The sequence below is a fragment of the Peromyscus maniculatus genome, chromosome X (assembly GCF_049852395.1).
Source record: "Peromyscus maniculatus bairdii isolate BWxNUB_F1_BW_parent chromosome X, HU_Pman_BW_mat_3.1, whole genome shotgun sequence".
In the NCBI taxonomy this organism is placed as follows: Eukaryota; Metazoa; Chordata; class Mammalia; order Rodentia; family Cricetidae; genus Peromyscus; species Peromyscus maniculatus.
The window spans coordinates 65417842-65445419 of record NC_134875.1 but is presented as its reverse complement, the minus strand read 5'-3'; the positions used below and the strand labels follow the sequence as shown (position 1 = coordinate 65445419).

Genomic DNA, 27578 nt, shown 5'->3' with positions numbered 1-27578 from the left:
GAATGGTCTTTTGAAACCTCAAAGTATTTAAAGATTAGAGAATAAGGATCCAATTGTAATCAAAATCACCATAATCCATTCCCTACCCTCCACAAGCTCATGGCCATATCATAATCTAAAATACACCTAGTAGAACATTAAAAAAAACCCATAATCATTCAGTCTTAACACTGTTCTCTTCTGAAAACTCTTTAGCTAGGACTCCACAGTCCACATAGCTCTCCAGCACTATCATCTTCCAAACTACTGATAGGGTGACCTTTTAACCTCTGCTTACAATGTTGAAGCACTCTGTTATTCCAAGTCCCAAAGTCTTCCACATTCCCCCTAAAAACAGTATTACCTGGCCTATCACAACAATCTATCACTACTAGAACCAAAGTAGGTCATAGTTACTTTTATATTGCTGTGACAACATACCATGACCAAGAGAACTTATAAAAGAAAAAAATTAATTGGCCTTACCATTTCAGAGAATTCAAATCCATGAACATGGGAACAGCTGATTGCTCATATCTTGATTCTTGATCCATAAGCAGGGGAGAGCAAGAGAGAACACTGGAAATTGCACAAATCTTTTGAATCCTGAAATCCCACCCATAGTGACATATATCCTCTAATAAGGCCACACCTCCTAATCCTTTCCAAAGAGTTTCACCAGCTGGACACTAAATACTCACACATGAACCTATGCCATTCTCATTCAAACAACCATAGTCTTTATTGTGTCTCTATTGCTTAGTTTACAATAATATTAGTTAAAAATTATTGAACATGAGGTAATTTTCCAAACTCATTCATTAAATGCAGTACTTCTTTTGATTTAGAAAATTGTCTGAGCTATGTACTATTATTAGCTTCCCTTATAAATGAGAACCCTGAGCAGACAAATGTGGTGATATTGTGTTCCCCCCAAAATATTGTGCACCCTTTAAACTTATCTGGGGTCAGAGAACAGAACAGCCACTAGATACAGAGGCCAGAAAATGGTGGCATACACACCTTTAATCCTAGCATTCTGGAGGTAGAGATCCATGCGGATCTCTGTGAGTTCAAAGCCACACTGGAAGCAGCCAGGCATGATGACTCACGCCTTTAATCCCAGAAAGTGATGGCAGAAAGCAGAAAAGTATATAAGGCGTGAAGAAAACCAGGAACTAGAGCTGGTTAAGCTTCAGGCTTTCGAGAAGCAGTTCAGCTGAGATCCATTTGGATAAGGACTGAGAGGCCTCCAGTCTGAGGTAACAGGATCAGTTGAGGAATCAGCAAGGTGCGGTGGCTGTGGCTGGTTCTGTCTCTCTGATCTTTCAGCGTTCACCCCAATACCTGGCTCTGGGTTTGTTTTTACTAATAAGACCATTTAAGATTTGTGCTACAGGAAAAGAGTCAGAGAAATACCTGTTCCCATTGTTAGGAGTCCCACAAAAATATCAAGCTAACACCCATAATGTATACACAGAGGACCTGATGTAGTTCCATGCAGGACATGTGCTTGCTGCTTCAAGTCCCTATGAGCCCATGAGAGGCCGGCTTAGTTGACTCAGTGAGCCATGTTCTCCTGGTGACCCATCTCCTCTTACTCTTGCAGTATTTCTTCCCCGTCTTCTGTGGAGTTCCCTGATCTCCTAGTTGAGGGAATCAATGGAAACCTCCATTTAGACTCTTTCCCTACATTTCTGGCTGTGACACTTTTGCCTGCTCTTGAGACTATTTTTGTCCCATTGGATTGCCTTGTCCAGCCTTGATAAGGGGGCGTTTGCCTTGTCTTACTGTATCTTGTTTTGTTCTGTTTGTCTGTCCTCTCTTGGAGGCCTGCTTTTCCTTGAAGAGGAAACTGAGGGAGAGTGGATCTGAGTGGGGGAGGGGGAGCTGGGATGAGTGGAGAGAGAAGAAACTGTATTTGGGATGTATTGTATGAGAAAATAATCTATTTTCAATACAAATAAAAATATTTAAATGAGGTCCATGAAGCATTGAGAAGTTAAAATATGTAGTTTATTTGCACACAAATACAGTAAGTAAAAACATGACTTAAAAGCTAAGGAGTATAATTTCAGAAGCATGAACTTAGCTATTATGTTGTGCCTCTTCAATGAGTATTTAATAATTATATACTCAATGAATGAATTAGAACTGAAAATATTGTAGAAGTAATCTAACATAAGTAGATTGTCTTAGCAATGTGTTAACAGGGGTTAAGAGGTGAAGTAACTTGCCCTTGATCACATAGCTAACAAATAGTCGAATTATAGTGAAATTCAAAGAGTCTGAACTGCCGTTTCATTGTTCTTTCTCCTAATCCATGTTCTGAGTCTACTTTTTTTTTTTTTTTTCAAAAAGATACCATTTACTTCTTTGTAAAACCCTGCTAAGCTCCATTGCTTTCAAAAGATAATCATGGGCACAAGCCATTTCTAGTGATAAAAACTGTCACTTAGATACATGTCATGACAGCTAAACAAATTGCATGAAATCATAGACTCATGGATTTATCTATAGAATCATATTGTTATAGCTGAGTAAACCTAATATCCTCCTGCAAAGTGAAAATTGCAGAGAGTTTGAAATATCTGAATGTTTCACACTGTGAGACCCAAGTGAATTTTCATTTTTCCTCTGCTTATTTGGAATCTTGGCCAGATATAAGTTAGGCTTGGTATATACTGCCCTCATCTGCTGTAGAACACTTCTTTCCTTAACTTCATAGGCCAAACACTGCTTGCTGCTCAATTTGAGATTAATACATCCAGGTTTCAAATCAATTCTAATATACCATACCACAGACACTGACAGTCATTTCCTGGCTTTGGTTGTTGCCTGGCTTTGCATGTCCATCAAATATAAACAGGGGTCAAAGAAACTAGATAGGGACAACTTAAGAAAGTGGTAAATCTGGTAAATGGGCTAAGATTTAATAAATATGTCCCTACTTATTTCAGTTTTAATATAATAGTCTAAATCACAGGAGTGTATTGAAATATCCAGAAAGGGTGATTAAAACAAAAGAGGAAAAATAAGTAAAAATAAGGCATGCATTCAGTTAAAAATAACCCAATTTTCAAATCTATAAAAATTTATATATTTGCCATTTGTTCTTATAATAGCTATCCTATATCAAATAATGCCATTTAAATTATAGTTTCTGAACCTTAGAAGTATCTTTATGGACTTTTAGAAGCAGGTGACTGATTGACATGTAGGCAATCCTGCATTTATCATTAAACTCTAAATGTATTATCATCTAATCTTTTTAAAATTATCCACTAAGTAAGTGTTTAAAACTAATCTAAACACCTTTTGAGGCCACTGTGCTTGAATTAATCTCTCTCTCTCCCTCTCTCTCTCTGTCTCTCTCTGTGTCTCTCACTCTGTCTCTGTCTGTTCCTCTTTCTCTCCTCTCTCTCTGTTCATAAAAAAGTTTATTTTCTATGTGAATACCAAGCTTCCTGCTGCTCATTTCTTATCTTCACTGCTCTCAGAAGCCTATGATCTAGTGATGAAACTTAAAAGTGGAAACATGTTTTTAATCATTGGAAATATTAAAGACATGCAAAAGCAGATAATATAATATAATGAACTCCCTGGCATGAATCAACTAAGTAGCCATTATTAATCAAGAAATGATTCTGTTTCAATTTTTTGGATTATTTCAAAGAAAATCCTAATTATCATACCAATCTATCCAGATAATGCTATAAAATGTTATCTGCTAGACATGGCATGGCTGATGAACCCATGAAGTCACAGCAGTTTGCATAATACTGCCATAAGATTGAGCTCATCAGCACTCCACCATGGAAGAGGGAAAGTATCATAAGGCCCCAACTTTCTCAGGAGAGCTAAAGTTAAATGTTGCAGAAGGAGTGGGAGTCATATTTCTCATTGGTGTATCCACTGGTACATTTCTCCCCCTCAAACAGCTCCCATCCAGAACCTTGCAAGCAGCCTCAATGAATACCTTGAGTCAAAAAAAAAAATAAAAATAAAAAGGCACAGGAGTAGTATTAAGCACCTGGAAAGATGTGATTTGGTGGGACATGAAGTTAATAAAGGAGAATAATCTGAGGAAATTTGATCAAAGAATATAATACATTTATTTATAGATGTACTAAATGATAAAAGAATAAAATGAATAAATTCAAAAATAAAATTGTCAAAGCAAATTAAAATTAATAAATTAATTCATATTAAATCTATGATTTACATTCATATTTCCTCAGATAGCCTTTTTACAATTGCTTATTGAAATCTATATCCAAATTACTCTATTCAAATATTGAATTCATTTTATAATCTCTTTTTTTTCTTTTTTCTTTTCTTTCTTTCTTTCTTTCTTTCTTTTTTTTTTTTGGTTTTTCGAGACAGGGTTTCTCTGTGTAGCTTTGTGCCTTTCCTGGAACTCACTTGGTAGCCCAGGCTGGCCTTGAACTCACAGAGATCCGCCTGGCTCTGCCTCCCGAGTGCTGGGATTAAAGGCGTGTGCCACCACCGCCCGGCTCATTTTATACATCTCTTAAACCTATTTACTTTATTCATTTAAATTATTTTTTCTTATAGTTTTCTAAAAACACAAAAAATAACAAATGAAAAAAATACATTTCCTAGATTTTACTGATCATATCTGATATAGTTAGGGTTAATATTGCTGTGATGAAACACCATGACCAAAGCAACTTGGGGAGGAAAGGATTTGTTTCACTCACAGTTCCATATCACAGTTAATCACCAAAAACAGTGAGAGCTGGAACTCACCCAGGGAAAGAAAGTGGAGGTAGGAGCTGATGTAGAGATGATGGAGGGATGTGGCTTACTGGCTTTCTCTCTGACTGCTTTCTTATAGAACCCAGGACCACCAGCCCAAGGATGGCACCACCCGCTGGGCTCTCTTCTGTGGACCACTATTTGAAAAAATTCCTTATAGCCATTTCTTATGGAAGCATTGTCTCAGTTAAGTCTACCTCCTCCCTGATGACTCTAGCTTGAGACATTGACCTAAAACTAGCCAATAAAACGTCTCTTCTTGATAGGATTTTTCAAAATGTGGTCTTCTATACTCTGCACTACATGTAAAATGACAGATTAATCTAGAAGCTGCCTCGGATTTAAGTTTATCGGGCCCTTTATTAAAGAGTGGTTAATTGACATTTTAACTTTTTCATTGCTTTAATATCAGAGATTCTCTAACTTCCCTTGACCCCAATTTTAGTCGTGTAATGATTAAACTTTAAAGTCGCAAGTTCTCAGTAGTTCATTATATTAGAAATGATGAAAATAGAGCAAGAGGGCATGAATGGCACCAAAAAATCTGTCTTCCAGACACAACAGGACTGGTGTGAACTCACAGAGCCCATGGCAGTACAAAAATGCCCCACACAAGTTCAAGACAGTTAGGATCCCAGTCTGGAGATGGGAAAGTGGACATGATCAAGAAGCTATTTCCAATTGACAGCTACTTGCAGAGGAAAAATTAATTTTCTCCAAGGGAGTCTCTCTGAGTATACAAACCACACATAAGTGCAGCCTCCACACCCACCCATTGATGATCAACACAAAATGAACTCAATGGCATCTTTGGAGGCTTTTTGTTGTTGTTTTGGTTTAGTTTTTTGTTTGTTTTGTATCTTTTTACTTCAGCAATTTTATCCTTACTGCTCTTTTGCTTATATACTATGGGTTCTGATTTTATGTTTGTTATGTAGTATATGTGTTTGTGTTGTGTGTGTGCATGTGTGTGCGCGCGTGTGTGTGTGTGTGTGTGTGTGTGTGTGTGTGTGTGTGTGTTTCATGCATTTGCTTTGAATTCTGGTTTCTTAGTGGGCTTTTTTTGTTGTTAATTGTCTGCTTTCTAAAGAGGGAGTGCAAGAAGGTATGGAGTTGGATGGGTAGAAAACAATCTGGAAGGAAAGGAGGAAGTGGAAACCATGATCAGAATATATTGTATGAAAAATTATTTTCAATAAAAATACTGAAATATAATACTCTTACATAAAACTATCAAAAATATTTTAATTTTTTTCTGGGAGTTTTTCCACTTTTTAATGGGGAACTAAAGTTGAATTTGTTGATAGTTTCAACCTGTAGTTATTCATTTATTAACTGTCAATCTAAACTTTACCAACAGTACTTTTCTTTATTTTATGTGTATGTGTTTTACTTGTGTGTAATTGCATGAGTACAGTTCCTGCAGCAGTCAGAATAGGGAGTCAGTTACCCCAGAACTGACATTATAGATTGCTGTGAACTACCATGTGCGTGCTGAGAACTGAAACAGGTCCTCCTCAAGAGCACCAAATGCTCTTAACCCCTGTGCCAGTGCCATCTCAACAGCACCAAAGATTTACTTTTGATTGTTTCTTACCTGAAGAGCTCATCAGAGAAAATAAGAATAAATATTTGATTTCAAGGACAGCCTGAGATTTGTAAAGAAAGTTTACATTAAAAAGTCATGCAGCCAAGACAGACTTTGAGAGAATGAGGAGGAAGGAGAGAAAATGGCACCCACAGATTACAGTACCTACAGCTAAGCTGCAGCCCAGCAGGGCTATAGTGCTTACACCGCCCAGTCAACTCAAGGATATGCACAGACCACCCAGGCATATGGGCAACAAAGCTATGGAACCTATGGATAGCCTACTGATGTCAGCTATACCCAGGCTCAGATCACTGCCACCTATGGGCAGACTGCATATGCAACTTCTTTTGGACAGCCTCCCACTGGTTATACCACTCCAACTGCCCCCCAGGCATACAGCCATCCTGTCCAAGGATATGGCACTGGTGCTTATGACACCACCGCTGCTACAGTCACCACAACCCAGGCCTCTTATGCAGCTCAGTCTGCATATGGCACCCAGCCTGCCTACCTACCCAGCCTATGGCCAGCAGCCAGCAGCCACTGCACCTACAAGACCACAAGCCTGCTGAGAATAGACAACCTCAATCTAGCACAGGGGGTTATAAGCAGCCCAGCCTTGGATATGGACAGAGTAACTACAGTTATCCCCAGGTACCTGGGAGCTATCTCATGCAGCCAGTCACCGCACCTCCATCCTGTCCTCCTACCAGCTACTCCTCCTCACAGCCTACTAGTTACGATCAGAGCAGTTACTCTCAGCAGAACACCTATGGACAGTCAGTCGCGCAGCTATGGACAGCCGAGTAGCTATGGTCAACAAAGCAGCTATGGGCAGCAGCCTCCCACTAGTTACCCCCCTCAGACTGGATCCTACAGCCAGGCTCCAAGTCTATATAGCCAACAGAGCAGCAGCTACGGGCAGCAGAGTTCATTCCGACAGGACCACCCCAGTAGCATGGGTGTTTATGGGCAGGAGTCTGGAGGAATTTATGGACCAGGAGAGAACCGGAGCATGAGTGGCTCTAATAACCAGGCAGGGGAAGAGGGGGACTTGATCGTGGAGGCATGAGCAGAGGTGGGCGAGGAGGAGGACGCGGTGGAATGGGCAGTGCTGGAGAGCGAGGTGGCTTCAATAAGCCTGGTGGACCCATGGATGAAGGACCAGATCTTGATCTAGGCCTTCCTATAGATCCCGATGAAGACTCTGACAACAGTGCAATTTATGTGCATGGTTTAAATGACAATGTGACTCTAGATGACCTGGCAGACTTCTTTAAGCAGTGTGGGGTTGTCAAGATGAACAAGAGAACTGGGCAACCCATGATCCACATCTACCTGGATAAGGAGACAGGAAAGCCTAAAGGTGATGACACAGTGTCCTATGAAGACCCTCCAACTGCCAAGGCTGCCGTGGAGTGGTTTGATGGAAAAGATTTTCAAGGAAGAAAACTTAAAGTTTCTCTTGCCTGAAAGAAGCGTCCAATGAACAGCATGCGGGGTGGCATGCCACCTCATGAAGGCAGAAGAATGCCACCACCACTTTGCGGAGGTCCTGGTGGCCCAGGAGGTCCTGGAGGACCCATGGGTTGAATGAGAGGCTGTGGAGGAGACAGAGGAGGTTTCCACCCAAGGGGACCCCGGGGCTACTGAGAGAACCCCTCTGGAGGAGGAAATGTCCAGCACAGAGCTGAGACTGGCAGTGTCCCAATCCGGGCTGTGGAAACCAGAACTTCGCCTGGAGAACAGAATGCAACCAATGTAAGGCCCCTAAGCCCGAGGGCTTCTTCCTGCCACCCTTCCCACCTCCGGGTGGTGATCATGGCTGAGGCGGCCCTGGTGGTATGTGGGGAGGAAGAGGTGGACTTAAGGACCGTGGCGGTCCTGGAAGAATGTTCAGAGGTGGCCGAGGTGGAGACAGAGGTGGCTTCCGAGGTGGCCGTGGCATGGACCATGGTGGCTTTGGTGGACGAAGACAAGGTAGTCCTGGGGGGCCTCCTGGACCATTGATGGAACAGATGGGAGGAGGAAGACGCGGATGTGGAGGGCCTGGGAAAATAGATAAAGGCAAGCACCCTGAGGAACATAGAGGCCTGCCCTACTAGAGAGACCCGCAGAGCAGCATTGACGACCAGATTTATTTATTTATTTATTTATTTATTTATTTATTTATTTATTTATTTATTTATTTATTTATTTATTTATTTATTTTTGGTTTTTCGAGACAGGGTTTCTCTGTGTAGCTTTGCGCCTTTCCTGGAACTTACTTGGTAGCCAAGGCTGGCCTCGAACTCACAGAGACCTGCCTGGCTCTGCCTCCCGAGTGCTGGGATTAAAGGCGTGCACCACCACCGCCCGTCCCAGATTGAAATGTTTTAATTTTATAATTCCATATTTATAATGTTGGCCACAACATTATGATTATTCCTTGTCTGTACTTTAGTATTTTCACCATTTGTGAAGAAACATTAAAACAAATTAAATGGTTAAAAAAAAAGTCACGTAGCCAATTGTTGTCTGCATCTCTTTATATTGACTTAACTTTCCCTCTGATATCATTTTCTGCCTACCTGAACAGACATTCTTTATCTTCCTTTGTTGTCAGAAAACATTTGCATTTCCCTTACTTTTTAAAAAACTTTTGTGAGGTATAGCATTCTAGTTTTTTAATAAATATTTTATGAGGTACGGAGTTCTAGTTTTACTTCTTGTTTTCTTTCAGGACTTAAATAATTTCTTCACTATTTTTCATTTGTGTTCAACAGAATTTCTACTCTTGTCCTCATTTTTGATCCTTCTATCCATAAATGTCTTTTTTCATATTTGAATAATTTAAGCATTTTTCTCTTTATCTCTAATGTGAATAGTTTGACTGTGATGTAATTTTATTACTATTTCTTATGCTTGCATTTCATTGAGATGATGTATTTCTTAATTGGTTTTCATGCAACTTGGAAAACCTTCAGCTATTATTTTTCTTGCCTGAAGTTGTTCTACAACACACTGATTTTATTCTTGCTCCTTAATTTTTCTTATTTTATTTTTAATAGATTTTATGATATGCCTTTAGTTTACCTTCTTTTGCTTTAATAAATTACCATGACCAAAAGCAACTTGAGGAGGAACTGGTTTATTTGGCTTACATATTTTGATCAAGTCCATCATGAAAGTATGGTAGGACAGGAACCTGGAGACAGGAACTGAAGCAGAGACCATGGAAAAACACTGATTAACAGCTTGCTTTCATGGCCCCCTCAGCTTTCTTATATATCCCAAGACCACCTGACCAAGGGTAGCACTGTTCAGAGTAGGCTTGGCCCTTCCACTTCAATCATTAATCAAGAAAATGCCTTCAAAGACTTACTTAGAGGCAATCTGTTGACAGCTTCTTTTCAGTTGAGGTTCCTTCTTCTCAGATGACTCTAGGTTTGTTATGTTGACAAACAAAACCAAGCAAACAACTAATCAGCACAGATTTCAAGTTCCTTAATATATTTTCCAAAACATTAAATATGCTATTAATAACATTATATCTTAATATATACATATATTTCATATAAAACATTATAACATCTATGTTTAGGAAATTGGTTTGAGTCTTTTATGCCTTCTGTGTTTTTACCAATCTAAATATATAAAATATAGTTACAGTAACTATTTTTAATACTTTTGACTGTTAAGTGTTAAACCTGTGTTAGTTCTGGCACAGGTTCAATTGACATTTTCTCCTCATTATAGTAAACAAAGTCTTGATTCTTTACATACTTGATAATTTTGTGAGAATATTTAATATCATTAAGTTCACCATATTTATAAAAATATATTTTATGTATTAATAAATGTAAAGTGTGCATCACTATTGTAAATATTTTGATTATTTTATATGTTGTTTTTAAAATTTCAGGTCAGTTTTGCTTAGTATTCTTTCACTATTATGGAAATACCTTCCAGATGCTCAATAACTCCAAAATTTGAGGTTTTACTTTTTTCAATCTAAATATATAGAAGAAGAGTTATTCTTGGTATATGTTAGCATTCAGAATTGTGCCTTTAGGTAGATAGAAGTTCTTCCTCAAGACTGGATTATTTCCTTATATGCATGTTCCAAGTTTTGTGTTTTGTCTGTATAAGCTCTTATTTCATAGAATTTAGACACTTTAGTAGAAATTATCTCTATATTTGTTCCTTCAAGAATTACATATAAATTTTATCAATTCAACTCATAAAGTTGGGCAAGCTATATGTGGGGCAACCTCCCTTGCATTATGCTGGAAAAACTCATCAAAGCATTTGTTGCGATTACCATGCTATCTGTCTCTCAATGATTATTATATGTTATTGTTTCTTGATGTCCAGTATCTTGAAAATGATTGTTTCATATGTTTTGCTTGTGATTAATTTTAATTTTAAGTTAGAAGATGTTGTGATACTTTATTCTCCAATATATTGTGCACCCTAATAAACTTATCTGGGATCAGAGAACAGAACATCCACTAGCTAGACATAGAAGTCAGAAAATGGTGGCACAGACACTTTTAATCCTAGCATTCTGGAGGCAGAGATCCATCTGGATGAGGATGATCAGCTCTATGAGTTCAAAACCACACTGGAAACAACCAGGCATCGTGACCCACACCTTTAGTCCCAGCACTTGACATCTCATGTCTTTGCTTGGGAAAGACACATGCCTTTAATCCCAGGAAGTGATGGCAGGAAGCAGAAAGGTATATAAGGTGTAAAGACCAGGAACTGGGTTTGTTAAGCTTTTAGGCTTTTAGCAGCAGTACAACTGAGACCCATCTGGATGAGGACTCAGAGCCTTCCAGTTTGAAGAAACAGGATCGGCTGAGAAGTTGGCAAGGTAAGGTTATCTGTGTCTTGTTCTGTTTCTCTGATCCTTTAGTGTTCACCCCAATACCTGCCTCTGGGTTTGTTTTTATTAATAAGACCTTTTAAGGTTCATCTACAAGAAGATAAATCTAGTGCCTATGGATTGAACAATTAAAGACATTAAATGTATATGTTTAAATATACACATCATATCACAATATAATATTAAGCTATCACATTTTAACATATTTGATATATACAAATTGTATATGTTAGTGTTATGAGTGCTCACAATATTTTATTCTGGTCTACGAAAATCTTTTCAATTTGACTTTAAAATATACCCGGTGTTCTTTTTTGTCAACAAGATTTTTCAAATTCAGTTTGTATATTCGCTTCCTTAGATCTATTGATGCTCTGAAAATGAAGAAAGGACATTTTGAAGAAGAGAGAAAGGGATGACGTGTGTATGAAACACTAAAAGTACCCAAAGTATAATAGCAAATTATGTTTAAGGCAAATTAGAAAATGACTGGTAAATATTCAAAACCTCTGGCCCACCACTCCATTCAGCATACCTCTCAACAAATACCCCAACACAGCATAAATACACAAACATATACACTAACACCTTTCACCATTCAGATCAAACAACAAATAACTAAAGAGATTAATTCCAATTTTGTGAATACTGGAAAATTATATGAAATATGTTCATTAAATATCTATTAAATTTTCCTGTCAATGGAGGTACTTTTAGCAATTTCTTATATGATTGGTCATATACAAACGAGGAGAATTCCAGTAAAAAAAAAATACTGATGACCATAATACAATGTATTCCGTCTTAGTTACTGTTTTATTTCTGTGGAGAGAGACCATGACCAAGACAACACTTACAAAAAGAAAGTATTTAATTAAGAGCTTGCTAATAGTTTTAGAGGGTTAGTCCATGATCATCATGGCAGGAAGAAGACAGGCAGAGAACTAGAACAATAGCTTTAAGCTTTAATTTTCATTTGCAGGTGGCAGAAAAAGAGAGTTCTGATGTGGGCTTTTGAAACCTCAAAGCCTGCCCTCAGGGATATATCTCCTCCAACAAGGCCACACTTCCTCCAACAAGGCCACATTTCCTAATACTTTCCAAACAGTTCTACAACCCAGTGACTAAGCATTCAAGTATAAAACCCTATGGGGGAATTTTCATTCAAACTACCACAAATTCTCTTGATAAAAATTTAATATTTGGAAGAAAATAATGTGTACAAATAAAAGCCATGAAGAAATTAGCTAGCATTATTAGTTAACAAACTTTTCACCAACATTTTAAGTTTGTCTTTTCATGACCAATATTAGTGAAAAGTAATAGATCCACTTATCTTATTTCTCCTTCCTTTCTTCTTCAGAAATCATTAATTTAGAATAAGATACAAGCCAAAAAGGATTAGTGAGGTAGGAATAATGGTGATTGTTGTACAAAAGAGATAATCAGCTAATTTTTGACAATCAATGAGTCATGGGGGCCCATTGGGTAACTTATATTTACATGAATGAGCATGTTTCTTCAGGTGAGTTTCTGTACCACTTGTCTCTCACTGTGCCTGTTACATATGGAAGATAATTTTTGCCATAATTAAAACAGTAGCTTAGGGGGTGAATAATTAGTTTATATTTGTGATCATTGAACACTGAGATAAAAACACTGTTCATTATGAATTTATATACCAGGTAATAAAACACAAGGCATTAATTAACATATATTTATTTTAAATATGAAAATTTTGCATTGCTTTATTATCCATATTATGTGTAATCTCTTGATTTTTTTTCAGTGGAGAGCCATAAGTGTGACATATATGATGCACATGTGTGTGAGTTCATACATACACAAAAACTAGAAGAGGACCTCTGGTATCCTACTCTATCACTCTTCTACTTACTCTTTTTAGTAGACTATCTCATTGAACAGGAAGTAAAGTGTTCAGAAGCTTCAGTGATCCTTCTGTGTCTATTCCCTACCTCAATGGGCATAACTTAGGCATGTTCTAAGTTATACTTAGTTTTTCATGTGAATCTGAAGTTTTTAACTTGGATTCCTATGCTTCTGCTACACAGTGTTCTCTTTCTCTACTTTCTGAGTATGGAGGTTACAAGCATGTGCCATTGTGCCTCATGGTGTCATCTCTGAATTCTTCCATTTAAAATTTATTAAATTGGCAAAATGTCATTTGGAAGAAAAATTAAATGTCTTATATCTTCCTATACACTGAGAGTAAAGTGTAAATAATAAGGGATAATATATTCCTTTTGTAATAATTTCAGTGGCCAGATTATTGTTTATGTTCACGTATACTAAGGTAGTTCTTTTTTATTCATTTTTAAAGTTTTTTTACACAACAAACATTATTTAATAACACTTTAATTTCACAGATTTACATAAGACCCAGAAATGCTATTTAATTCAGTACAAGGACTCAAACAGTTCATGAAAATCTCACATAAGCACCCTAGCCATGTGTAACACATACCCTTCTTTGCTACATAGAAAAAAAGATGTAAACCATCTTGTTTGCATTGTAAGAAGTAATAGTAAAGAATTCTATCAAAATGAATGTTTTTCAGACTAATCTAGTTACCCTGTAGTGACACAAACTTGAAAACTACTTTACCAGAACATTAGGTTTGGTGTTTATTGATTTCAAAAATCTATTTGTTACTACTTCTAATAACCCTACTGTCAGACACAGCAAGGTGTCCATAGAGTTTAAAGCACTGTTAAAATTCTTTATTTTTCAAAAGATTTATTTGTTTTATTTTGATTGGTGTTTTGTCTGCATGTATGTCAATACACCATATGTATGCTGTGCCCATGGAATCTCAAAAATGGTGTCAGATTCTCTGGAACTGGAGTTACAGATGGTTGTGATCCACCATGTGGATGTTAAGAATCAAACCCAGATCCTTTGGAAGATCAGCTAGTGCTCTCAACTGCTGGACCATCTCTTTGGTCCAAGTTAGATTTCTTACTAAAGATCAGTTCATTTGACTCCCACACAAAGCCTAATATAGAATGCAACCACATGTTCAAGAAAAATCCAGGTTGACAAGGTATCATAAGGTAGTCATGATCCTCAAAGGCAGAAAAGCCTGAGCTAAAGCAGAAATTTAGCACCTTCAATTAAAATGCATATGCTTCAAAGTGATACATCTTTAAGTAGTTAGAGTAAAAAAATAAATGAAGGGGAACAAAATTATTTAAAAAATAAAGTTAAGTAGTATGTGCAAAGCTACAATGTTAAGAACTTGAATACTTACTAATACTGACAGATCTTTGAACCTGTGATCTCAACACCTAGAAGGCAAAGGCAGGCAGGTCTCTGTAATTTTGAGGCCACCCTGATCTCCATGGTGTGTTCCAGGAAAGCCAGGGCTAGGTAGAGAGATTTTTCTCTCCCTCCACCCCCATAAAAATGGTGAAAATTATTTTGTCGTCTAGATTTGTGGAGACTATATGATAGAATAAATCAAATATCTGATTAACAAGAAACATAAGAAATGAGGAAAGAGATGGGGGTAAGGGTTCTCATAACCTCTATTTTGAACTCACCCACCAATGGTGCGAAGATTTCTCAAAATGGCCCACCTCTTAAAGAGTCTACCACTTTTCAACAGTGCTAACCTGAAAACTAAGCCCAGAAAAGAAGTTTTTGGAGAGTGAGCCACATCTAAAATATACCAAATACCATTGTCTTTTTCCCCCTCCAATTGCTCACTGGAATGTTTATTTTCTATAATCTAAGATTATTGTCACTTAGTCAATATCTTCCTGATCTTCCTTTTTATGATTATTTTTAATCAAAGTCTTGATTCCATATTAGAATCTGGCTCTTGGATTGAGTTTAATAGTTCTGTAGGTTCTGGATTTGCAGGCACTATTTGTTTGTTTGTTTGTTTTGAGACAGGGTTTCTCTGTGTAGCTTTGCACCTTTCCTGGGACTCACTAAGTAGCCCAGGCTGGCCTCGAACTCACAGAGATCTGACTGCCTCTGTCTCCTATGTGCTGAGATTAAAGGTGTGCGTCACCACCAACCAGCTTGCAGGCACTATTTAAAAAAAAAAGATTTAGAAAATGTTTGTGAGCTCATCATCATCTTCATAGAAAGACCAAACTATTGCAGGCTCAGGCTATTTTCAATCTTGGCTTCTAATTTGAATTTATCAGACTCTATTTTCCATGATAAAATTTTTATCATCAGGTTATTATCATACTACTACATTTGGAATCTCACATTAATTTTGTCTCAGGATGACCTGGGTTTTTAAGGACTTAATATGATTCTGATAAAATTATTTTTTTAAAAATATAGTCTGAGAATTTTAATTGTGTTTTCCCAAATCACGGTCTTAACAGGGTAGAATAACTTTATTATCGGAAACAGTTCTAATCCCTAATAGTTCTCATAGAGTTAATGCATTAATATTAAAATAATAATTGTAACCTGGCATATCTACTGGGTTCTCTATGGATACTCTAATTATTTTATGAGGAATCATTGAAAGGAGAAGGTAATCTTTAGTCTCAATCTTGCTACTTTTGAAGGAACTTGTTTGTCTACTTTGTCTACTTTCTGCTTTCTATCTGTGCTATCTTACTATCTGGAATAGTTACAATACTGAAACACAGATAATAGAATTGCCTAGAGGAATAAGCGTGTTCAGGACACATATGTATATGCATGTCATGCTGGGATGTGGATTTTAGAGGAAAATTTGGCGAAGTAGGCTTTCTCCACCATTTAGGTCCTAGAGATCAGTCTTGGGTTGCCAGGTTCTATGGCAAGTGTTTGTACCTATTGAGCCATCTTGTCAATCTGGAAAAAATTTTTTACCTCTTTTTCTGTTTTTTGCTTCTCTTTAGGCTTATTAAGATATTTACTTAAGATAAAGTTTACTGAGGCTAAATGAATACTATGATAAATGATAATTTTTGGTAAAGATGTATGGCTATGCAACTAATAAAAACCTCATAGAGGAGATGACTATTACACAATTTAGGCAATAGAATACAGTAAGACAACACAAGATACTGCCATTACTGAATAAAATTAATATTTAGCTGCTTGTTACTGAAGCCTGGAAATGAGCTGTGTCTATGACCCAGTCCTGACTACTGTGTAGGATACATGGGTACCTTTTTTTTGCAGAAACTATTCCCTTTCTGTCCAGTTTTCCACAATCATTGCTGGCACTAAAGAAACTCCTCTGATAAATACTGTTTATTTTATATTAATGTGATTTATGTTTGTTTAATGATTAACATGTTTCATAACCATCCATATTTACTAATACAGACTCTACACATTAAGTGAAAAATAAGCAATAATGATAGTTTATAGCAGAAAGTATTTGAAATATTGATAAATAATAAGGAAAATATAGTCAGCAAGGGAAGCTTCATAGTGCTATACCAGCTTATTTTTGTCAGATGCTGAGTAAGACTTTTGCCCTTTGTAATATTCTTTACAGAAATTCATGAAGTTTGGGGACATTGTGCCCTCATTAGACCCTCAAGATTTATTCTTCAATAAAAAGTGGGTCATGTTGAAGTTAGTATACATAGAAAAAGCAGTTTTCTTTTAATACAAGGGCTAAGACGATCAATAAAGTTCTTTTCAGTAAAACAAAAGCTGAATTGAAATTAGAATAAAAATATTTATATAGGGAATCATGCTTGGTTCATTTCTCTTGTGGTTAAAGTGCATTGGGTCAATTGAATTTTTACTATAAGCTTATGCCTCTATTAAGTCAGAATCATGCAGAATTCATGGATGTAGACATTATAAAACACTCCTTAGCAAAAGACAAATATAAAATCACCAGGAACAAGTAGGAAGATTTTGTTTATTTTAGTAGAGATCTTGTTAACATAATTGAATACTCTATGTATATTTAAATAAGACCAAAGCAGCATAAAGATTGAAATGAAATGTAGCTGAATGATAAAGTATCTGCTAGTTTGTACCTTTGTGTATTCTTTCTGTAGTCACATGGAATTTCTGGATCATCATCCCATGCACTCTTCACAGTTTTCTGTCTGTCTGGGGTCCATTTTAAGCGTTCCTATTTTCAAAGCAGAAAACCATACTCTTAGTGTCTTATCTAGGCCATGTATAGTAGTATCTGTTCTTCATTTCCTCAGGGATTTGATTAAAATTTTGCACTAAGTGGTAATGGTTAGGAGCAAGTTAATTAGATTAATTAATCTATGTTGTACATTAATGAAGTAGTGGGTTGTTGTAACAAAAGGTATTGATTATCTTAACCAAAATTTTATCTACTTATAGATTCAAAATGTCCTTCTAGTGCTGAAATTTAAGACAATGTCATAGTAAAGTGAAGGTATTTTTACAACCTTCATTACTTTCCCAGTCATACTATACAGACCCTGTTATAAAACTGGCTCTATTCAATTATTGGGCATCTTTCATTGCCAGTCCTGTCTCTAACTCGAGTGAATCCATCACATTCTTAGCAGGTAAATTTATGGTCTGCTATACACAAGGGGAAGCATTTCCAATTTGTTTTTACTGTTGCAAAGTAATTCTTTTGTATGTCTATATGGATCTAGAGAGAATACTAAAGATATTACAGAGTGAAACCTTGACTGAGATTGAATATTAATGGCTAAGAAAGAAACTTGTTTTGTAGAAATTCTTGAATATTGCACAAAAGATTATTATTCTCCTTTTGAAAAAAAAATGCAATGCTTGTGGAAAAACTCTGTTTTCTTCTTTCATGGGGTTTGACAAGAGAATGTCCTCTAATCCTCTTCATTTAATTTGAAGTTCAAAATATGTCTTTGAGTTATACAAGACAGAAACTCTTATTTCCATAAAACAGAGAAAGACACTGACAAGATGTGCTCAAGTATGTCTAGCCATTTTGTAGCAAGGAGTCATTTTTTTCCATGCATCCAATACAATGTAACTTCTAAGAACCAAGAAGATCAAGATAACTTTATTTTGACTGATAACAGATTTCTCAAGGGAAGATGCTTGACTTCACATATCCTGTCCTTTTCCTGCTTCCCAAAGAATATAGTTTTTGTTAAGACTCAGGGTACACTGAGTTTTGCCAAAGTATTTGCTAGATGAACATTAAAAAAAGCCACTAATGATTTTTTCTTTTTGATATAGATTGATTCAGAATTCTGAAATGATTCAGAAAATTGGGAATATAAATTTCATTTCCCTTTATTCTTCTTATTATAATTTAGAATATGATTTATTCTAAGAACTCCATATACTCACTTGGGTGAGGAAGCATTTTATTAAGTATTATCCTGCAAAGTACTTCTTCACCCCATAAATACTTATTGAGCATATTTTGGTAAAAGGAATTTGAAATCATGTACTGGGATAAAGAATGGTGATGGTAATGGAAAGAATTGATGCTATTTCAAATAAGATAGTTTGATATGGCCTCTTGTAAGGGATGGCATTTGATATGAGCTCTGAGCGATGAAGAGTTAGTGGGTGACAGGTTGATGGTACAGCAAGATTTTGAGACAGAAATCATGCTGTGTGTACATAACACAAAAAGTCAGTATGGTTAGAGAATACATGGCAAGGAAATAGTTGGAGGGTGTGGTGTATGAAAAGGTGCACAGAGTACATTTAAGTATCTTGGGGCCTTATTTGTGGAGCAATAGGAAATCCTTTCACATGATTTTAGAGAAAGAGTGATGGTTGTACACTTTATTTGGAAAATACCCTCAGCACGTGCTTTGTTTTAAATACACTCACCAAATCAGTTTGATTTTAAATTTAGAGTTTAGGGTGTGAAATGTGTTGCTACCAAAACACTTGGTCTACTTAACTTTGGTAACATACCACCAGCCATGTTGGTGAACCTGGCAAAGTTATTCCTGTCCATGTGGCATTTTTTTCTGAAGGCTCCTGAAATGTCTGGTAATATGTTTCCACTGTTATGATTATCTCCTGTAGTCCAGTGACTATCTTTGTACAAAGCTGGATGCGATATGTTCACTGAGGAGTAGGGATGGTGTTCTATAAGTTACTTTATTCTTTTGTTCTATCATTTAAAATATCATTGATGACATATTATTTTTATTAAATTGTATATGTCATCTTAAAAGAACTCTGCAAACATTTTTATCTAGACTGTCAGACATAATGGTATGTATAATGTATTATTAATTCCTGGCCACATCACTCAAATGGTTTCTATTAAAGCTGTAGCTTAACTTTAACATTAAATTCCACTAGTTCAAAAATTCCTTTGCCAAAAGGATGAAAGCCTCTAAATACCAGGTATAAAGGACAAAATGTTTCTTTTGCTATCTTGAGATAAAACGGTAACCTTCTCTACCATAAAGGCAACATTTCTCCTTTTACATTCTTTAAAGATTTGCTTTGTAGAACATGAAACATTCCCCCCCCCCAGAAACCCAATGTTTAAGATGTACTGCAATTTAAAACACACTCACACTCATGCATGTGTGCACATGTACACACCCACACTTCTTTTCCTGTGTGCTTTCAAATCGCTTTTTTCTTTTGATTCACATCATTAGCAACAGCTATGGAGAAAGTCTCTCAAATTGCTACAGGGAAATACAGTACTGAAAAGGAAAGGTTTCCCTTTGGGTTTAACTCTACAGTTTGCTCTAATTTTATATGACACTTTTGCCCATCATACTATGAGAGTCTTTTAAATTTTTTCCTTTCACAAGGTGAAAGAACAGTTTGCTTCTTTTAGGTAGCTGTCCTGTTCTTTACTGTTCAAAAGGAAACCACACATTTCCTTTTATCCTTCTTTTTTCTTAGCCTCCAAGTAAGAGGCTTACCAAGGGTAAGGATTGATAGCAGTAGGACATTAAGTAATGTCTTCAATTCACAAGCAGCTCTGTACTTGGCAGTCGTTCAACGCCAGTGATGAGCTAGACTTAGATTTTTTGACTTCTCATATGGGTAGTAGAAAAATTACTCGGTGATTTTCCAGTTCTACTTCAAGGATATTTCTGTTCAAGGAAATAGGGTAAATTGGCGAGGAGGGAAGAAGTGAAGGCCACTCACAGAATCAATAATTCTTACTTCTAGTAGGCTACAGAGAATCATATTTCTAGTTAGATAGTAGTTACCTGTAAAATAATGAGAACAGATAGAATACTTCCTGGATACTGCCAGGTGCCAAACTCTATGTTCAAAAGTTTACACGTACTGTATTATTCTCAGAGACATCTTCTGATGTGGAGATTTCTATTTTTCATTCATTGATGCTTAAACAATTTTGGTAATTTTAGCATCATACTGTTAGCTGAGTTTGAGACCTTACATTTTAGGAAGTTTCTTATCAGGCTCACTGCCCCTCCCCCAAATTTGCAACACTTTTCTTTGTAAGCAATGATTAAAAATATAGTCTTTCTGCTGATCATTACTGTCTACAGTTAGTGATGAGCATCTTTCTAAGTATATAATATATGACCATTCAGAAAATCTTAGAAATATATTTTTAATGGGTTAAGAATGTCTGGATCATCTTTTTGCATGTTCATACAAACCATCCTTGGCTGTACATAATAGTAAAATTAGCTGTTAGTACTTATCAAACACCTCATACTAGAGACTTACAGAATTTTGAATATTAGTGATTACAGCATTTCGAAGAATTATGCTGTTGTTGGAGTTTCAGAAAACAGAAAGATGACTAGATTGATCTGTTCAAATTGAAAGAGCTATTGAGTAGTGAAGCCTGAACTTGAAGTTAGGTAGACTGTCTGTATAAATATGATCTTAAGCAAGGCATGGTAGAATATAACAGGCTTCAGTGACTTTCACATGTTTTCTGAGAAGTATAATAATACTTTTGACCTTATCAGCTTACCATGCTTTCAAATCCTGCATTATTATTTATGAGATGCCAAACAAAGTATTGCAATTAAATACTACAGAAAGTATCTGGAAATAATTGTTAAGATACTGTTATATTTTCCATATCCCAGCTCTAGGTCAAAATTATAGTGTAGAACTGGCTGAGTCACAAAGTCAAAAAGACTTTTCTAGACTCCCTTTTTAGTGTTAATGTAATAAGCTAATACCTGTACATGGTTCCATGACAATGAAGTGTTTTCCCAATACTTTTCTTGCCTTAATTCAGATATGCTTCTGCTATACCCCATTAATGTATGTATCACTTGCACTTTGGACTGTGAGATTAGTCTCAGAGTTTGGGAATCTAAGATTGTGTTATAACATTCCTGAAATAATTTTGGTTTGGACTGAAATGTCTATCTCTATATGTAATATATTCACCCAAAAGATGATTTTTTCCATTATAGTTTTGGTTCATTTGAGAAATGTTAACTTTATCCAATATGATAGAATATGCAAAGGTTATTTGACATACTTTCATAGGAAGGTTTTAGTCATATTTAACTTTCATACACAGTAAACTTTGACCATGGAGTGACTGTGCTATTGGACTGAGTAGAGAGGGAAATAGAGAAAGCTGATCTCCCTTCTTACAGACAATTCTTTGGTTGTAATACAAAAGGAAAATTTCACAGAATCCCCACTACTATCTAAGGCAAGATAGGCCTTTAGGAAGAATCCACAGTTGGGAGTAGGGTGAAATCATATACCTCTTTCCAAAACCAAAAATGTAAAAATGTCAATTTTGTCTATTTCTTCTTTTTTGTAGTAAACTATCCCTCGCAAGTTTGAGAGACTGTAGTAGTCAAGGTCTTAACATAAATTTTACTCACAACTTAAAGATAAGGTTCAAATAATCAGGCAAAATTTAAAATATTGTTCATTTACTTGAAATTGCACCTATTTAAATTGCTGACTTTTGCCACCTAGAATTTTTTTTAACTTTTTTTTATTTTATAATTTAATTTAATTTTCCATATCAGCCACGGATTCCCTTGTTCTCTCCCCTCCCACACACTCCCCCCCACTTTCCCCCAGCCCACCCCCAATTCCCATCTTCTCCAGGGCAAAGACTCCCTGGGGATTGAGTTCAACCTGGTAGATTCAGTCCAGGCAGGTCCAGTCTGTAGCAGGAATCTTAACATGTCTTATTAATAAAATCAAACCTGAGGCCAGTTATTGGAGTGAAATGCTGGAAGATCAGAGAGACAGAACAAACCACAGCTAACCTCACCTGGCCAACTTCTCAGCTGATCTTGTTTCCTCAGACTGTAAGCCTCTATGTTTTCATATCTGAATGGTTCTCAGCTGAATTGTGCTGCTCAAAACCTAAAAGCTTAACCAGCCAAATGCTTCTAGTTTCTGGTCTCCACACCTTATATACCTTTCTGCTTTCTACCACCACTCCCTGGGATTAAAGGCTTGCTTTCTGGGATTAAAAGCGTGAGTTACCATGCTTGGCTGAATCATTGAACTCATGGATTTCTGCCTCTGGAATGCTAGGATTAAAGGTGTGTGCTACCACTGCCTATCCTCTATGTTTAATATTATGGCTATTCTGTCTCTGAACCCAGATAAATTTATTAGGGTGCATAATATTTTGGGGAACACAATACCACCACACCAGTCACCTCCTCCCAGGCTGAGCCAAGTGTCCCTGTATAAGCTCCAGGTTCCAAAGAGCCAGTTCATGCACTGAGGACAGGTCCTGGTCTCACTGCCTGGATGCCTCCCAAACAGATTAAGCTGATCAACTGTCTCACTTATCCAGAGGACCTGATCCATTTGGGGGCTCCTCAGCTATTGGTTCTTAGTTCATGTGTTTCCATTCATTTGGCTATTTGTCCCTGTGCTTTTTCCAATCATAGTCTCAACAATTCTCACTCATACAAACCCTCCTCTTTCTCACCAATTGGACTCCTGGAGCTCCACTTGGGGCCTGGCTTTGGATCTCTGCATCCGATTCCCTCAGTCGTTGTATGAGGTTTCTAGCACGACAATTAGGGTATTTGGCCATCCAGAGTAGGTCAGTTTGGGCTGTCTCTTGACCATTGCCAGTAGTCTATTGTGGAGGTATCTTTGTGGATTTCTGGGGACCTCTCTAGCACTTTGCTTCTTCCTATTCTCATGTGGTCTTCATTTACCATGGTCTCTTATTCCTTGTTCTCCCTCTTTGTTCTTGATCCAGCTGGGATCTCCTGCTCTCTTTCCCTCGACCCTTGCCCTTCATTACCCCCATTCACGTCCATGTTGCTCATGTAGATCTCATCCATTCCTCTGTCATTGGGTGATTCCTGTGTCTTTCTTGGGGTCCTGTTTTCTAGGTAGCCTCCCTGAAATTGTGAGTAGCAGTCTAGTCATCTTTGTTTTACATCTAGTATCCTCCTATGAGTGAGTACATACCATGTTTGTCTTTCTGAGTCTGGGTTACTTCACTCAGGATGATTTTTTTCTAGATCCATCCATTTGCCTGCAAATCTCATGATGTCATTGTTTTTCTTTGCTGAGTAGTATTCCATTGTGTATATACACCACATTTTATTTATCCATTCTTCAGTTGAAGGACATCTAGGTTGTTGCCAGGTTTTGGCTATTACAAACAATGCTGATGTGAACATAGCTGAGCAAGTACCCTTGTGGTATGATTGAGCATTCCTTGGGTATATGCCCAAGAGTGCTATAGCTGGATCTTGGGGGAGATTGATTACCAATTTTCTAAGAAAGAGCCATAATGATTTCCAAAATGGTTGTTTAAGCTTGCATTCCCACCAGCAGTGGAGGAGAGTTCCCCTAGCTCCACTTTGGCTGGAGGGATGGCTCAGAGGTTAAGAGCACTGGCTGCTCTTCCAAAGGTCCTCAGTTCAATTCTCAGCAACCACATGGTGGCTCACAACCATCTATAATGAGATCTGGTACCCTCTTCTGGCCTGCAGGGATACATGCAGGCAGAACACTGTATGCATAATAAAAAAACAAATCTTGAACAAGACATTCCTGGACAAATGCCACCTAGAATTTAATATTAGCTGTTTTGTTTGAGTTAGAAGACAAGGAACATTAGCAATGAAGTCAGTCTTTCATCAAGGTAATCAATATGTTATTTCATTGAGTGGCTTCATTGTTCTCTACTAAGTACTAGAGATCTAAATATGAGATAAACATAAATGACATCTGACTTAATATTATTAAATTCTCATGTTGCTTGTTATGTCAATGCCAAGCTGATTTTATTACTATAGCTCTATAGTAGCACTTGAGGTCAGGGATGGTGATACCTCCAGAGGTTGCGTTATTGTACAGAATTGTTTTAGCTATCCTGTGGGTTTTTTTCCATATGAATTGGAATATTGTTCTTTCCAGGTCTGTGAAGAATTGTGTTGGGATTTTGATGGGGATTACATTGAATCTAAAGATTGCTTTTGGTAAGATTGTCATTTTTACTATGTTAATCCAACCTATCCATGAGCATAGGAGATCTTTCAATTATCTGATAACTTCTTCAATTTCTTTCTTCAGAGACTTAAAGTTCTTGTCATACAGGCCTTTCACTTACTTAGTTAGTGTTACCCCAAGGTGTTTTATATCACTTGTGTTTATTTTAAGAGTGATGTTTCTCTGATTTCTTTCTCAGCCCATTTATCATTTGTATATAGGAGGGCTACTGATTTTTTTGAGTTAATCTTGTATCCTGCTAGATTACTGAAGTTGCTTATTAGCTATAAGAGTTCCCAGTAGAGTTTTTGGGGTCACTTATGTATACGATCTGATCATCTGCAAATAGGGAAAGTGTGACTTCTTCTTTTCTAATTTGTATCCTCTTGATCTCCTTTTGTTTTCATATTGCTGTAGCTAGAACTTCGAGTACTATATTGAATAGATAAATGAGGAGAGTGGACAGCCTTGTCATGTTCCTGATTTTAGTGGAATCACTTTGTTAAATTTCTCTCCATTTAATTTGATGTTGACTGTTGGCTTGCTGTAAATTGCCTTTATTATGTTTACGCATGTTCCTTGTATTCCTGATCTCTCCAAGACCTTTATCACAAAAGGCTATTGGGTTTTTCAAAGGCTTTTTCAGCATCTAATGAGATGATCATGCATTTTTTTCTTTCAGTTTGTTTATATATTGTATTACATTGACAGATTTTCATATGTTGAGCCATCCTTGCATCTCTGATGCAAAGCCTTCATGGTCATGGTGGATAAGTTTTTTGATGGGTTCTTGGATATGGTTTGCTAGCATTTATTGAGTATTTTTGCATCAATGTTCATGAGGGAGATTGAGTAGGAAGTAGTATTGAATACATTGGCACAAGAGACCACTTCCCAAATACAACACCAGCAGCACAGACACTGAGAGCAACAATTAATAAATGGTACCTCCTGAAACTGAGATATTTTAAGGCAAAGGACATGATCAATAAGATAAAATGACAGCCTACAGAATGGGAAAAGATCTTCACAAACCCTATATCTGACTAGGGCTGATGTCCAAAATATATAAAGAACTCAAGAAACTAGACATCAAAATATTAAACAATCCAATTAAAAAATGGGCTACAGAGTTAAACAGTGAATTATCAACAGAAGAATCTCAAATGGCCGAAAGACATTTAAGGAATTGCTCAACATCCTTAGTCATCAAGGAAATACAAATCAAAATGACACTGAGATCAAAAACACTGATGACAGCTTATTGTGGAAATGTGGAGCAAGGGGAACACTCTGTCATTGCTGGTGGGAGTGCAAACTTGTACAGCCACTTTAGAAATTGCTCAACATCCTTAGTCATCAGAGAAATGCAAATCAAAATGACACTGAGATACCATCTTACACATGTCAGAATGGCTATGATCAAAAAATACTGATAACAGCTTTTGTTGGAGAGGGTGTAGAACAAGGGGAGCACTCTTCCACAGTTGGTGAGAGTGTGAACTTGTACAGCCACTATGAAAACCAGTATGGCAGTTTCTCAGAAAATTGGGAATCAATCTACCTCAGGACCCAGCAATACCACTCTTGGGCATAAACCCAAGGAATGTTCCATCATACCACAAAGACACATGCTCAACTATTTTCATAGCAGCATTGTTCGTAAAAGCTAGAACCTGGAAATGACCTAGATGCCCTTCAACTGAACAATGGATAAAGAAAATGTGACATATATACATAATGAAGTATTACTCAATAGTAAAAAAACTATGACAACATAAATTTTGCAGGCAAATGAATGGAACTAGAAAAATATCACCCTGAGTGAGATAACCTAGACTCAGAAATACAAACATGGTATGTACCCACTCATAATATTAGATACTAGATGAAAGGCAAAGGATAACCAGACTACAACCTACAGTTCCAGAGAAGCTAGCTAACAAGGAAGACCCTAAGAGGGACACATGGATTGCCATGGGAAGAAGAAATAGATGAGATCTACATAAGTAGACTGGGGGCAGAGGGGACAATGGAAGGTAGGGGACAGGGGTTGAGAACATAAGGAAATGGGATGGTTGAGCTGGAACAGGGAAGGAGTGGAAGAGCAATGAAAGAGATACCATGATAGAGGGAGACATCATGGGGACAAGGAGAAACCGGGTACTAGTGAAGTTCTCAGGAATCCACTAGGATGGCCTCACCATAGACTACTAGCTTTAGAGGAGAGGGTGCCTGAACTATCCTACCCAGGTAATCAGATTAGTTAATATCCTAACTGTCATCATAGAGCCTTCATCCAGTAACTGATGGAAGCAGATGCAGAGATCCACAGCCAAGCACCAGGCTGAGCTCCAGGAGTCCAGTCAAAGAGAGATAAGAGGGATTCTGTGAGCAAGGGACATCAAGACCACGATGGGGAAACGTACAGAGACAACTAAACAAAAGTAGTGGGAACTCATGAACTGTGGACCAATAGCTGTGGAGCCTGAGTGGGACTGGACTAGGCACTCTGCATAGACAAGTCAGTTATTTATCTTGATCTGCTTAAGGGCCCCCCTGGCAGTGGGATCAGGACCCATACCTACAACATGAAGAGTTTTTTGAGCCCACTGTCTATGGTGGGACAACTTACACAGCCTTGGTGCAGGGAGAGGTGCTTGGAACTCCCTCAACTGAGTGTATCAGGCTCTGCTGACTTCCTATAGGAGGCCTTGCCTTAGAGGAGGGTACATACCAGGTGGGGTAGGGGGAAGGCTGGGGGGTGGGAGAAGGGAGGAGAGGGGATCTGTGGTTGGTATGTAAAATGGATAAAATGTTTCTTAATAATAAAAAATAAATGATTTCAACAGAAAACAAATAATATTCACTTCTCCTGGAAGAAAATAATATGAGCATTCACTGTGGAATGTATTTAGAAAGAGTGCAATATGATATAATGAAAGCATAAGAAAGCAGAACAGAACTAGATTTTTGTTGTTTTGTTTTGAGTAACACAGGTATTTACATCA

The 27578-nt window shown here is 37.2% G+C and overlaps 1 pseudogene; it reads left to right on the top strand.

The window, feature by feature from the left end:
• The first annotated feature begins 6491 nt into the window (after positions 1–6491).
• On the top strand, positions 6492–8495 carry LOC102907359 (RNA-binding protein EWS pseudogene; annotated as a pseudogene).
• The last annotated feature ends 19083 nt before the right edge of the window (positions 8496–27578 follow it).